Source organism: Motacilla alba, chromosome 1 (assembly GCF_015832195.1).
Source record: "Motacilla alba alba isolate MOTALB_02 chromosome 1, Motacilla_alba_V1.0_pri, whole genome shotgun sequence".
Classification (NCBI taxonomy): Eukaryota; Metazoa; Chordata; class Aves; order Passeriformes; family Motacillidae; genus Motacilla; species Motacilla alba.
The window spans coordinates 52,113,984-52,129,245 of NC_052016.1; the positions used below are offsets into that span (position 1 = coordinate 52,113,984).

The 15,262-nt window shown below is 42.2% G+C and overlaps 1 protein-coding gene across 3 annotated transcripts in view; it reads left to right on the plus strand.

Moving 5' to 3' along the window:
• Positions 1-574: 574 nt before the first annotated feature.
• The window catches only part of ZC3H12C (zinc finger CCCH-type containing 12C), a 42,278-nt gene continuing 27,590 nt past the window's right edge, over positions 575-15,262 (plus strand). The window contains exon 1 of one of the 3 annotated variants that reach the window (XM_038137257.1): positions 575-701. The gene's annotated coding sequence lies outside the window, so the exon portion shown is untranslated. Of the gene's footprint in view, positions 702-1,203; positions 1,556-15,262 lie in introns of those variants that run through there. The other 2 variants (XM_038137268.1, XM_038137249.1) reach the window with 2 other exon arrangements.

Sequence of the window (15,262 nt, forward strand, 5' to 3'; positions counted from 1 at the left end):
ATTTGTGTAAACGGGATGCAATTTTTTTTTTTTTAAATTAGCCCATTTTCTGGTGGGTACCAGAAGAGGTTAGTAACAGTAAAACAGCAGTAGGTAACAATTATATATATATATATATTCATATATTAAAAATATAAATAATATAAAAATATATATTTATATATATAAATTTTATATATGTATAAACATTTTATATATATATATATATACATACACACACACGGACACATTTGCAGCCTCTGAATAGGAATGGCTGTGTCTTATCTTGTATACGATATACTCCATCAGCTACAAGCCGTAACCACAACACCAGACTTTCATTCATATCTTCTAAGCAGCTCCTGGCGCTCAGCCGCCTCGGCAGAAGCACAGAAGGCTGGGTGGGATGGTGAGAGGTAGATTACTTCAACAGCATAAAAGTAAGTGCGGGGTGGGAGGAAACATCTCGTAATTAGAACACGGGACGGAAATTAAGGTCTCTACCAACTCTGTCACAAAGGGAGTTCGTGATCCTTGGCGAGAAGCTTTCCGACCGCCCTCTTTCCACCTGCACAGCCGGGGCGGTGGGGCAAAGGGACACTTGCACAGCGAGCGCCCGAGAGCACCCGGAGGTTTTCTCCGATGGCGGCAGGACCTTTGCCGGGCCGGAGGACCAGCTGCCCAGGCCGCGCCGCCCAGGCCCTCCCCGCTGGCCCCAGCCGGTAACGTAGCGGCATTTAGGGAGGGGGGATTCACGGCGGGAACCCACGGTGCGGGGGGTGAGCCGTGTCTGTCGCCTGCCCGCCACCCGCCGAGGCCGGGCCGGGCGGTTCCCCCGCCGGGTTTCGTGGCGCACCGGCACCGGGTGCCCCCCGACCGTCCGCCCCGGCCGTGCCCGGCGAGAGGCGGCTCGGGGCGGCTCGGCGGGGCCCCGCGGAGCGCCGCCCGCAGCACCGCGGGGATGCGGGCGGCGGCGCCGCGCCGGGCGAGGTGAAGGCGACCTTGCGGCCGCTCCTCCCGCCCGCAGCGGCGGCTGCCGGCGGGCCGCAGGTGGGTGGCTGCGGGGCCGCGGGGCTCGGCGGCCGCGGGCGGGCCCCGGCGATGGCGGCGGGGGAACGCCGGGCCGAGGCTGCCGCGCTCCCGCCCCGGCGCCGCCCAGCGCCGGGGCCGGGCCGGCGTCGCGGCCCCGTGTTGACACACGCGCCGGCCCTGCCCCCGGCGCCTCCCCGAGGTCGCCCGGTGGAGGTCGCCCGGGCGGCGGAGGCCGCAGCGCGCGGCGCTTCCCGGTGAGGGAGGAGACAGCCCCGGCCCTCTGCCCCGAGGGGCCGGCGGGGTCGCCCCGCGCCTCGGCAGGCCCCGTCCCTCCGGAAAGTTTTCCCCGACCTGTTCGCTGCCGACCCCGGCGGGAGCCGCTGGCCGAGGCGGCGGGGGCGGCCGTGCCCCGTTGCCAGCGCCGGGCTGGCCCGCCCGCTGCGCCGCGCCCCGCCCGCGGCCGTGCCGGAGCTGCGGCCGGCCCGGGGGACACGCATACCCGCGCGCACCGGGAGCCTGACAAGGAATTTAAAACTTGTTCCAGGTACTCTTCCTACCCTGCCGTTCCCCTGCTTCTAACTTTTGAGGTTGTTTCTGTGGTTGTTTTGTTTTTAATAATTCTGTGAGGAGGGTGTAGATTTATTCCCTCCGCTTTGTGTGAGAGGACAAGCTGCATAATTTGGCTTGCTCTAACCGAGCCGCAATATGTGTTGGTTTCACCACTCTCAGATCTGGCTGTGGCTTCTAAGCCGTAATTTCTCGTAAGAATTAATTTTCAGTCACCTGTGTGTTTTGGGCGTAATTCTGCAGGCATGTCTGAGTAGCGCCGGGCGTGTAGGGTTGTATTTGTGGAGCGGTGACGCTATTTTATAATGCCCCCGGGGGAGGAAACTCCGCCGGGCTGTGCTTGTGCAGCACCTTCTGCAGCCGGACCTGGCCCCGTCTCACGCTCCCGTGCCTGGCTCTGGTTTGGTGTATCTGATAGGGCGAAATAAGCGATGATGGTGTTGCCAAAAGTTAGGTTAAGTAAATGCATCCCGCTGAACGGCGGGCTACATTTCTCGAACAACAGATGTATTGAAATGTCGCGTTTACTGTGTCTTGTCCTCTTGATCCGTGTTTGCAAAGCGGAGACATAACTCATAGTTGCAGCTCTTAGGGTTATGCAATTAACAACATACTTAAGATAGCAGTAGCACGGTCTTTTGATCTGGAAGGAAAATAAACCATTCAAGTATGTCTGGGTTTTCAAACTGGCAGGGTACTTCCTCTTCCACTGTCTCCTTACCATGTAGCATTTGCCTATATACCAGTGAGCTGACAATAAGACTTCTTCAAGGATTATATTAGATATATCTTAGTGAACTGAATTTTCTGACTGGCAATGCTCCAGGGTGATACTATACTTCAACAGAGTGTAATCTGTCATTAATGAATCTGAACTCAAGCATGCTGGCATTTTAAAGAGAATTTGTTATGTCAGTGTAAAACACATTTGCAACTATTTTAGGGAATTAGGGGAAAATTCTTCTGTTTTCTCTCTCCCTGCTCCCTCTTATTTCTTTATTAGTTAGACCACTTACTATTGAAAATTTGAAAACTTACTTTTTTTTTTTCCCTAATGGATGTAGTTGAACCAATTAGAAGTATTTCATCTCTCTACGAATCTTACCATGGTTATTACACCTTTATTACTACACCAGACTTCTGGGCAGCAGTCACCCAGGGGAGCTGCAATTACCATTACCATTTGCAATCCTTTTAAAAAGGCAGTTATTATTTATAAGATCCTGATAGACAGAACTCCACTAACAGTGTTTTTACACATCTACAAATCAAAACATGCATTAAAAAATACTGTCTTAAAATGTGAATGCAGAGAAGTGGAGTTTATTGAAGGTATGCAATTTAAAAACAAACCTCATACTCTCAACCTGACAGAGCATGAGGGGATTATCCAGACTTGACTCATCTGTGCAGATTGTGCATTTCATGCTGACTGCTGTGCTGGACAACACTCTGCTGCAGTGATTTCACTTACTGCTTCTCTGGGTTGTAGCAACCTTTAAAAACACTGTTGGTGTTCCAGAGCTGTTGATACTTGTAATACTTTGTTGAAAACTAGGCTTGTAGTTGGTGAGACTTGAAAAGATTGGAGGCGCAGTTAGATATTTGATGAAACCTATTGACTAGATATTTACTGCTCAGTTTTAAATAGGTAAATCAAAAACCTTATGAAATTTTATTTTATGAGATTTTATACACGCTGCATGCAGTTGAAAGTACTCTTTAAGCAAGCTGGAGAAAAAGCAGTTCAAAGTCAGTGTGAAGTAAAATGAGGAACTTCTTTGGCTCAGATTAGTTTTTGTTGTACTCAGAAATGACTACAGCTAAGCAACTCCATTTGGTAGAAAAGAGATGTGTGATTTAGTTTGAATTCTTTCATTGCAGGAGTCATAAAATCTTATTTAATATTTTCTGCATCATCTCCCTAACTTCTATCTTGAACCAGTTATTGAAAAGTTTCTGCCCTTGAGAATTAAAGAGTCTGTTACTTCCCCCCCCCCCCCCCCCAATTGTCCTTTATTTATTTTTTAATTAAAACAGATCATAATCTGGATTTTGGTAGCCTCAGCCTCCAATGATCAATCTCTTAATAATCTGTATTTTGAATAATTCTTAAAAACTGAAATGCTTCAGAGGGAGTAACAGTAGTAATTAATGGGGAGAGAGATTTATAGTATCTAGGAGGAAGGGTAGAAAATGTGTGATGTAAAACTCCTGCTTTTCCTCTTCTGTAAATATTATTCTGCTGCTTTTGCTGTTCTCTGAAGCAATGTCTCACATGTAGCTAGGTAGTTATAGATAAGAGTTTTTCTAACTTATTCAAGAGATATTTCATCACTCAGTCATCTCCATAGTGTTTGTTGCCATGGGAGCTAGCCAGCAGCCTTGTTAGTGATCGAGGTGATTACACCTTGTTTTTTCACTTGGGGTACTGAAAACTGTCTCTGAGCAACTGTAAGAAACAAATGTTGTACAATAACTACTGTGAGTTTCTATGAAGAGACTGAACCGTTTCTGTCCTCAGACTGAAGTTGTAGAGTGATGCTTTATATCTCTTATCGTGTATAGTTATGTGTAAAATGCCTCATGTCTCCAAGCTTGCTAAATATTTACAATAAACGTACTACTTCTACCATATGTTTGAATCAAGAAACCCATTAATTGAACAAGCCCATATTTTTATGCTTGAAAGAACTGACACTTGGTTTTAATTGCTAAATTATATGTTAAAAGTAGACTACAAAAAAAGCAAAGGTGAAATGGTGTAATAAGAATCAGAGTCATTTTTCTTACTTCCTGGCCTCAAACTGTAGTTATTTTCAGTTAGAAAATAGATAGAAAATCAATTGTAATCTGCTCATAATTGCCTTCCTGGTAGAGTTATGAGGCATTTCACTCCCTCTTCTTCCCTTCTTCCCCACTTCTTTTTTTTCTTTTTTCTTTTTCTTTTTTTTTTTTCTCATTGTCTGTATTTTTTCCTCTGCATGTCTTGTGGAATAGGCAGATCTCCAGAGCTAGAGGAGATTTTTCATTGAAAAGGTCTTCATGTTTAAGTGTTTTTGTGTAACAGCTTGAGGCTCTGTCAAAAAGCATGTTCCTTACCAAGTTGTTTAGCGGTGAGTAGAAATTGACAGGGGTTTTCATAACCTTGGGGCTTTCTGCTTAGATGAACCAGGCATTTCTCTTTTACCTATCAGGATTGATTACTTCAGGTTAGATCACATGTCTTATGTAAAAAGCTTAGCTTGCCCTGCCAAAAATCCAAATTGCTTTTTCCATAGCATGAAGTGCTGGGCTTGACATTTGACACTGAATTTTCACATTCTGCTAGGGTGTTGTACTGCCCATTAAAGAATTATTTTAGGGCTTTGGTAAACTCAAGCTCCATTCATTCTTGAGTTATATCTGCAGAATGAGAATGCTTTGAGAGCATACCTCAGTTTTAAGACTTGCACCTCTACTCTCCTGACTCAAAAGGCCCAGACAAGATGTTTTCAAAGTTTCCCCTGGGGAATAACGTAGGTCACCCTCTGCAACTGTGAGATTCATCATTCTTCCAGGCTTATGTCATAGTGAGCACCAGATTACCTCTCCTGATGGCTTGACCATTTTAAGGTAATATTTGCTTGATTTATGATACCAGTGTAACACTTCAAAATTTGACGTATTTCATCCTCCTCCCTGGAAGTGTGGATGTCTGATATATATTTATATGTACATGTGTGTGTGTACATGTAGATGGATACAGAATAGAATGCTAGACCATCCCAGGTTCTGCTGTCCTTTAAATGTGGAAACCTTCTATGTGCTCATAAATATAGCCCCTAATACCTTTGTTTTAGACCTAAGTGATTTGGTTCTAAATTCTTTCAGGATAAAGATGTTCTTTGCATAAAATTTCTGCAGTATTATACAAAGTATTTAAAATGTATTCTTGCTTAAAATTACAGTTTTCTTCAGGGTGGATAATGAGGAAACTAAAGCTTTGTTAAGAAGGAGGGATTTTATTTTATGAGAGGTTGGTATTTTGAGAAAAGAGTGGGTAGAGAGGAGGGAAGGGCAAGACATTCAGTGGATGGGAGTGCATAAAAGTTTAATGGATGTTATTAATCCTCCCAATGGAAGAAATAGAGTAGCTTCTTTTGGTATGAAAGGAATGTCTTGGGAGGTGGTTGAAAGTTGCAGAGGAGTGCCAGAGATTGGAGAATCAGTGAAGCTGGAGGTGTTCAGTAAATGTGACACAGGTTATTGCAAATACCTGAAAAGCATTTTGCTTGCTCTGAGTAGGTAAAGTTCAGAGTCTGGGAAGCATCTTAAAGAGTAACATTCTTGAGCCCTTTACTGCTTGACAGAAACTCATATGATAATTCCTAAATGACCATTTGTGTGAGCTGTGTTCCCCTATGAGCTGTAAAAAGTAATGTGCTAAGTTGTGAAATCAATGAATCAGTCCCATGAAGCTTTGAAGTTTTGTGATGAACTGAAAATTTCAGTGTTGCTATGACTTAGACCTTTTATCTTAGGAATAATGAAATTTGGTGGTTTGGCAGAGGTTTTCTGGAAAAGGGACAGATTGCCTTTCTTTTGGCAGAAGCTACTTTCCTAGTCTACTTTTGTTCTTTAAACTGTTAACATAAGTAGCTGGTATCTCATTCTTCATCTCTCTGCTCTCACAGTTACCATTATAGTTGGTGACTTGACTCTCAACGTGTCTCTTCAATCCTTTGTCTGAGGTATCTGTCTTTCCAGATTCGATGCATGGCTTCATCATTGATGAGAGACATTTCTCTTATAAGAAGTGCCATAAACATTTACATGGAGATCTCAACTTTATCTTAGTGGGGAGCCTTAGAGCCTCATAGCTTGCAGCAACATCCCCTAAGGCTTTTCCACCTTAAAACATTCCACTAATTTGGAAACCTCAGATGATTTTTCCTTCAGCAATATTTCCAGTACATGCTATTTGTAAAGCCAGATACACCTCTGGAATTGGTTTTTTTCTGGCTAGGGAAGGACTGTGATGTACAAGTGCCCAGGGCTGTGCAGCTGGGTTTGCAAGACTGTAGCAGCTGCTTCTGGGGTTTGTACTGCCATTCTTGCTGGGTTGCCAGCTAGGCTTTTGCCATCCTTGCCAAGCTGGGAGTTGGACTCATTAGAGTTACTGGAACTGTCACTGTTGGAATTAGAGTCTGGGTTTCTTGAAGTTGTTGAGCTACAGCCATGCTTTCTGGTGAAAGAATAAAGTCAGAGTTTTCTGCTTTAGCTACTGTTTCCCCAGCCACTTGTTCACTTCTCTTTTCATAGCTTTTTTCTGTAGCTGTTCTGTGGAAGAAAATAGCCTCTGGTATCATGCATACCTTGATGGGATTTCCATCTGGTTCTAGCAAAACACTGTGTGGCTAAATGTGTTCAGGTAGTGCTCACTTCCTGGAGCTTGACCTTACTGCCAGGACTCATTCAAAGTCATGAGTTTTGTGTGAGCTCTTTGCCGTCTTCTCTGAATTGAGCATTGCTTATAAGTGAAACTTGGGAAACCACCCTTGCCTGATCATTTAGGAGAAGCTAAACTACAGATCTCACAGAGATTTAGTGTGTCTTTGCATTGTGAAATTATGCAGACAGTTTTTTTCAGTGAGAAAAATTGTTGTTTGATAAGTTTTAATGGTGTTGGTGGTGTGCATGGTCTCTCCCTAAGGTTTTGCACAGTATTTGGTGGTAGTCTGCCATCTGATTAGTTCATAAAACTGGCTGCTCCAAAGTTTTATAAAGCTGTGGTAGGACTATAATTCATATGTAATGCCTTGATAAATTTTGGACGTTAGTATGTTACAAATCCATTTGGTTTTGATATATACATATGTTGCAAGAGAGACCTCAGATAAGCAAACTCATTAGTGTGAAATAAACATCATCATCTTAAATTTGATCTTTGTTACTACTTCTGTGAGCAGTTTGAATTGTTCATCTGCAGCTTAAATGCACTCATCGTTATGCCTTTAAGATCTCTGATGGGAAAGTGTTTGTAGTGGGCAGACTGAAAACAGATGCCTCCAGTGAGCATTGTAAACAGGGTTTAGTTCATCTGCTGACATGGGATCCTTTTGTGGACCATAAAGCCTCATCCCTTGATGAGTGTAAGATGATGTTGCAGAAATAGATAATAAGGCTAAATAGGGCATATTAGCAAGAGGATCAGCATCAGGCCAAGTGGGGTGATCATTTACCTCTTTTTGGCACTGGTGAGATTGTATTTGGAGCACTGAGTCCAGTTTTGGTCTCTAAAGGACAAGAGAAAACACTGCCTTACAGGGACCAGTCTAGTGGACGGCAACCAGGTTCATTAGGGGGCTGGAGTACATTGTGTAACAAGAAAAGACACCGAGAGAGCTGAGTTTGTTCAGCCTTATTTGAGAAAAGACAAAGGGGGATCTTATTGCTGTCTTCAGCTCTGTAACTTGTTTGGAGAATGCAAAGTACTCTATTTGGAGGCATGTAACAAAAGGACAAGAGGCAGCAGTTGGCAAGGTATAGTGAGAAATTCTGGCTGAAGATGAAGAAAAATGTCACCGTGAGAATACTTACACACTGAGGCAGGTGTTTGGGGAAGTTGTGGAGTCTCCAGCCTGGAAAATGCTCAAAAGGAAAAGACACAGAGCAACCTACTGTAGCTGACCCTGTACTAAGTGGGGGTTTGTTGGACTAGTTGACCTCCAGAGATTCCTTCCAAACTAAATTATTTAATACTAAATGTTAAAGCATCACCAGTTCTGAATAAAGTATTCCCATTTGCATGTCTTTATCAGATCTAACTTCATGACAAGGACTCGGAAAAGTGAAGTATGAGCACTGGGGCCTCAGAAGGGCTCAAAATGTTAGCCTAATTGAAGAAATGTGTGCATGAGTTCACAGGTCTAAAATCTAGCTGGCTTTTCAACTAAGTACAAGAAAATTTGGTCAGCAGTATTAATTACTACTTTAAAAGCCGCTAACTTCTGAGCCCAGAATGACTCTGAGACTGCAAATAGCTGGAAAAATGATGTGAAATCACTAACACAGTTTGTCTCTTTCTGATGTAGTAGGTTATTAAACATGAGCAAGCTGTTTATTAACATGTAAAATACTAGACTTTCAAAGCCTGTATGTAGCTCAGTGTGGAGACTTTCTGATGGTCTTTCCTGAGTTCAGGAATACAGTAAATCTGAAGAAAAGCCATACTTAAATGACAGGTAATAAAATAGACCTCTGTGCAGCTATTTTCTTTCGTTCCAAGAATCCGAGTTCATTTTGAACTTTGATTTGCAGCTACAGTAACCCACTTTGTGTAAGATCTGGCTATTGTTGCCACTTGTGAGGTCTATTAAAAGCTTCCTCAGAAAGTAAGAAACAGTTATGTGCTAAGTGTGTCTCGACAAACCACATGATCATCTCTGTCTTTTCTGATTCTCAGCTTACTAAATCCGGGTAAAAAATTGAACCTTAACATGTTCTCTGCCTCTTTCATCCCAGCAGAGAGTAAATGGCAAGGCTGAAAGTCGTGCAGAAAATCCACTGCTGGCAGCTCTCTCGCAGAAGGCTCCAGGCCAAAAAGACAACTGCAGCCGTGTGGTACAGGCATAGGAATTGTGTCTCAAATAAGCATAACACTGTGAAGCCGTTTAGGGCGACACAGAGTCCAACCAACACCTTGAACTGTGTCCAGGAACCCTGGAGATTATGGGGCTCTATTGCCAGCAACATGGCCTGAAACACAACCTGGCCATGTCTCTAGACAGTTTGAGAAGCCTATTTTCCTGTGACAAACCTTTCAAATTCTTAACAATAGTCTGCAGCACAGATAAAAAGATATTAAGTTGACTAGCTAAGTGTATTTAAATGAAGAAAATACTTTCTTTTTTCACATAACCATGTTAGTTTTGTAAGAGGATTTTCTTCTGACAGAACAAATTTGACTAAAAGTACTTTGCTAAGCATGATGGTATACACTTTGTACAGTTGTAGAAATTGTCTGGCCACCCAGTATTGTTACAGGGAAAGTTAATTAGACAGTTCAAGTTTTCATGCTCAGAAAGCATCCAGACAATGTGCCTCTTTCTGGAAGTGGGAGGAGATCAAATCTAACGTGTTTGTATTGGTGGAAATTTTTTTTCCCTTTGAACACTTTGTAGCTCAGTGTCTCCTTCAATTCATAAGTAATAAAACAAAAATAAAATAAACTGTTGCAATCTTAAAGTAAGCATTGCTCCCCCATTTGTTGCAGAAATAGACAGTGCATTTCACACTTGAAGTTTATGAGATGGTGTTGATGAGATCAGTTGCCCAACAGCCACCTTAGTGTGTAGAAGGGGGTTTCAGTGCTTTCTGGCTGGCAAACCCACTTTCCAGCAGAGCTTTGTGTCTATTCCCAAAAAAACCTCAAGAATTTCTGCCCATGTGACTTGGAAACAAGACTTCTGGGATTGTCCATCTGTGTGCATGCCCTGGTGTGCTTGTGCAGGTGTGGTTGCTGAGGCTTGTATGTTTGTGCTGGAGTTTAACCACATTGGAGTTGGAACATCCACTTAAAGATGGGAAATCCTTGAGCCTGCTGTATGTCATTGTGCTGGAGGCAGCCAGCAGTGGCCTGGTTGTATTAGGAGGGGTTGTGTAGCAGGGCAGGGGAGGTGATCCTTCCTCTCTGCTTGGCACTGGTGTGATAAATCTGAGCCCTCCAGTGGAAGAGAGACATGGAGTTATGGAGCGAGTCTAATGAAGGGCCAGAAAGATGATGGAGTGGAGCATCTCCTCTACGAGGGAAGGCTGAGAGAGCTGGGACTGTTCTGCCTGGAAAAGAGACTTATGGATTTCTTGTCAATGCATATAAATACCTGAAGGGTGTAGGTGCAAAGCAGACAGAGCCAGCCTCTTCTCAGTGGTGCCCATGGACAGGACCAGAAGCAGTGGGCACAGGCTATTCCTTCTGAACATTAGGAAATGCACTTTTTCTGTGAGGATGACCAAGCAATGGCAGCTGCCCAGGGCAGTTGTGGAGTGTCCATTCTTGGAGGTGTCCAAATGCTATCTGGACAGGGTCTAGCACCTGGCTCTTGGTAGCCCTGCTGGAGCAGAGGAGTTGGACCTAATGTCCTACAGAGTCTGTTCCAACTTCAGCGATTCTGTGACTCTGTGAAAGGAGTAGATCTTAGGAATCCATGCCTACAGAGAATATCGTAAGTTACAGTACTGAGGAAATCATCATCCTCTTAGGTAAACAGTGGAGGGATTTTTTTTGTCACATGATCGAAACAATTTAATTTTAGAATTAAAATCTGCTTCAGAAGATGTATTTCATTTCAGAAAATGTATTTTATTTCAGGTGCTACATCTTAGTGTGGTAGTGAGGGTGATGCCAGTGGTTTTTGGTGTTGCAGAGTGCTACTTTATGCTTTCTGTGTAGCTGGCTGCAGGTATGGCTCAAGCCTCTTGGGCTCCTCATGTAGGCAAACTGTGCAGCTGCAGGCTGGTGCCTTGTCATGTTGTGATGAATAGCTCATGGTCACTGGTGTTGTCTACCAACAGAAAAATGAAGACTGGATCTGTTTTACCCGTGGTTAGCAAAAAAGTAATTGCTACGTGTGTTAACACTTGGGGTTTTCTGCTTCTCTTCAAAACCTCAGAGGACATCCTGATAAATGTTGCAATGGTTTGCTCAGGTATTGCATGCAGCTAATATACTGATTATATAATGGGATTATGCCAGAAACTGTAGACATTCTGACCATTTTTTAAGATGATGTCCTGCTGGAAAATGCATCTCTGCTTTTTTAATTTTAAGGTTAACTAGAGAGAGATGAGTCTTTTTTCAAAGAGTGAAAGAACTCTTCACCACTTTGTTTCAATGCATTTGAAAGTGCATATTTTTCTACGGAGCAATTGCACTGCATTTGAAAATACAGTTGAATCTTATTTTAAAATGTGGTTTTGAAAGGTTAGTCATTCTCTAGGCAAAACATTACTCATCTTTATCATAATATCAGTTCTTTTTCTGAATTCTAGGAACTCTTTACAGGTCATTTAATTCAGTCCTTTGTACGGCTGTAGTGATTTTTTTTTTTTGTCTGGTTTTGACTGTGAGTAGATCCAGTCTAGAGCACCACTTGCCACTCCTCAAAACTAGGTGAACTTCTTTCAAGTGTTCTACTTAAGATAGTCTATCTCTTTGTATAACTTGAAAAGAATATTTTTTTGTTTTGCCATCTTGTAATTTTAAAGATAAGCATCTCCCTTGCAGCTCCCAAGTTCAACAGTAAACATAAGTTTTTCACCTTTTTTGGGCTGAGTTTTGTCTGTAGCCTATAACCTTAATTTCTATTTCATAAATGCAGTGGTACATGATTGATTTAACTTGTGCAGTGTGTTCTTGCAAAGGACATCATTTATTACAGGAGGCTTAGCACAAAGTTGTAAAAGAAAAGATAATTAAATATGTTAATGGGACAAATTGTCTTTCTAATTGCTGCAATAATACCACTGGAGTTACAGAATGACAGTATGACCATTTTGTATGCTTGCATAAAATAATTTCTTTTTAAATAAGGCTTTGCTTTCAATGTGTTTGAAACAACAAGATTTGGCTGGAGCTAGCAGCTTTTTTGGAGGGTTTTTAGAGGGTTTTTTCTGTCTTACAAAGAGTATTGCTTCCCTAATATCTTCAGCCTCTGCCGTCTGAATTTCCCAGCTGCTCCAGCTCTCCCCCCTTTGGTCTCTCTGGCCCTTCCATGTGTTCTTTTCACACAACACTGGGCAGTGAGGGGGGAGGATAAAGGGGATGCTCTCCTTCCCACCCCTTGCCCAAACCAAGAGACACCCTGGTCTGTGTCTCTGTGCCTCATCCCATCCACTTCTGCTGTGCCATTCTGAAATCTCCTTCCACCATGGAGTCTCCAAGCCCGTCACCTCCAGGCAATTCAGGATTTTGTGCTGGCCTGCTGTTTAATCAAGTGGCACTAAGGACCTGATAAGCACTGTACAAAATGTCCCATACCTAGCAGCCACAAATACAGGTTTTTATAGCTTACTCATCTTGCAAGACCAGAAATTTGAAGGAGCTGTTACATTTGCTGTGTCTGGATTTAATTTATTACCTCTTTGTATTTTGAGTATTGCAATAGGAAGCTGTTGAACTCATTATTTGATTTGGAGGTTTTAGCACAAGAAGTAGAACTTGCTTTGTCCTTTTGTGCTATGTACCTTGTGCTTGCTTTGTGCCTCTTGGTGATGCTCTTACAGCCTTACACAGATGTGATGGCAGAGACCCATTGTTTCATATAGTGTCTTTCATACAGGTGAGCTCATCATTCCCACAAGGAAGTCTCATGTACTTGATAAGCCTTAATATGAATGCTTTTCTGTCATCACCAGCATGATTTAATAGGATGATGTGACACCTTGTAAACCTTCAACTACCCAACTTCTTTAAGGGAAATGCTGAGAAGATCCTTCCAGAAGAGACAGCTGGTTTAAATAACTGATGTTGTGCACAAGATAGAATTAGAAAATTCTTCTCAAATTTAGAAGTTTAATTAGAAATTAGTCTTCTTAATTCACTCAATTATAGCTTGCTAGAATGTGTTCTGTAAATTTAACAACATAATGTAAGTCTTCAGGTTGCATCCATTCTCATTTTGGTCATAATGGTGCAGCATGGTGTTTGCATGAACTTTAATCTGCAACTAAAGTTTATCCCTGGTTCCCTGAAGACGTGCTCTTGGTATGTGGAGAGTTTGGGGGTACATGAAGCAGGGTGGTATTCTTATTGTTACTGTAGAAGACATAGAGGGGGCAGGTCTTTGCAAGTGAACTTCTTACAGCATTATTTTTAAGGCAGTTTTCTAAGCCAGGTAATACACTTGCAGTAGTTGTGGTTGTAGAGCCATAAGTACAGCACTTCTCTGCCACAGAGTTCTCTGTTATAGATGTATATGAATGTATATGATGTGTCTCTGCAAAGCAGGCATCTCTGTATTGCAAAAGAAGTACCTGGCTTTAATCAGGGAGATAACAAATGACTAGCCAAGTGATCCTGCTTGCATTTAAGTGCAGTTCTTGGACATAGGTAAACTGGACTGGCTTCCAGTTTTGTCTGCAGAAGTTTTAATATGCTTAACGTTATCCAATACCGGCAACTGAGGTAGTCTAAATACCACAGCAGGGACTGATTAGCTTTTTCAGATCACTGCTTTTATTCGCTGTTTGCAAAGAGGCTTAATCCAGTGCTGGGGATCAGGCATCCCACTGTGCTCGTGGGTAGCTTTCTCTCAGTCTTTGTGTTCACAGTGGCAGAAATTAGTGTGGAGTCTCCTCCTGCCTCTGACTTAAAAGCTCCAAAATTGTGGTGTTAGTAGTTGTTTTTAGGAGTGTTTAATGGACAGTGTGGAGAAACTATAGTTGGTGTTTTTTCTTTGAAGTTTAATATCTGGGCACCTGATAGGTGCATCAGTGTAATAGCAAGACAGTATGTTATTTCATTTACAGTGTTGAATTGCTTTAATATCCACGTAAAGCTTGGAAAGTTACTTGAAACAGTTCTAACAAACCTACTCTCATTCTTTTCTTCTGTTAAATCACAGTAGATATTTCCCAGCAGTTTGCTTGTCCTCACAAGCAGAGGAGGACAGCTGCCTCTGTGTTTCTCATTATTGCTTTTAGTAACGTAATGATGCTGAAGTTCAGTAAATACACTTTTCTAGTAGTCATTCAGGTGAACATTTGCAAATGCAGAATCTCTTCCTTCTATTTGTTGACCTGTCTTCAGCTGAAGTTATCAGCAGTGGCATATTCTTATTTGAAAGTCCACAGTGTGCCACCTTTTTTATCAAGCATCAAACCTTGCTACAATTATGTTGCTAAATGTCTGTGTTGAGCAATGTAAATGTTGGGCAGTGAGGGGAGATGTGGACTGGAGTTTGTGTTCCTATGTGGATTACTTCAATTGAAAATAAAAATGATAAAGAGTTGGCTATAGCCTAGCTCCAGACTTCTGTTCAAATATTCTGTCATCGAGAAGAGATGGAAAGATCTTGGCATCTAGAACAGATCTGTGAAAAAAAATAAAAGAGGAAAGCAGTTGTGTTGCAAACAAATGTAAGGGACTCCAGAACAAAAGAGTGGTTTGTAGTTCCTTTCTATCAAGTGCTCTAATGTTTCAACTGCTTAAAAATATCCATTATTCCGTATATTAATATTATGTGGTTTTAGTTTAAAGGCTTTCACCCCCTCCATTGAAATTACTCACAAGTACTCTTAGAGTTGTGTGTAAATGCAAGTTTGTTGCAATTATTGACTAATGTAGAAAAGTGTCAGAAAATTCAGAAAGTAGTTTCTGAATGCATTTCAGTGTTTAGTGTGGGCTCCTTTCATACCTTATTGTGCTTTATACCACTATGATTAATTTTGCTAACAAGAAAAGGGGACTACAATAGCTCCTGATAGATTTATTTTTCTTTAATATTTTTCCTGACAAAGAACATTTTGTTTCCATAATAGAAGGGGTTATATTCCTTCAGACTGATACATTTTAATAGAAACTCACAATTTTTACTACTTAAAAAATAATTCTTTTCTTTGTTTCATGAATTAGAAACAATGAGGAGAAGCTGAAGTCTGCCCAAGCCAGGTGTTTCTTGTTGGCAGCCTGCTCCCTAATGAC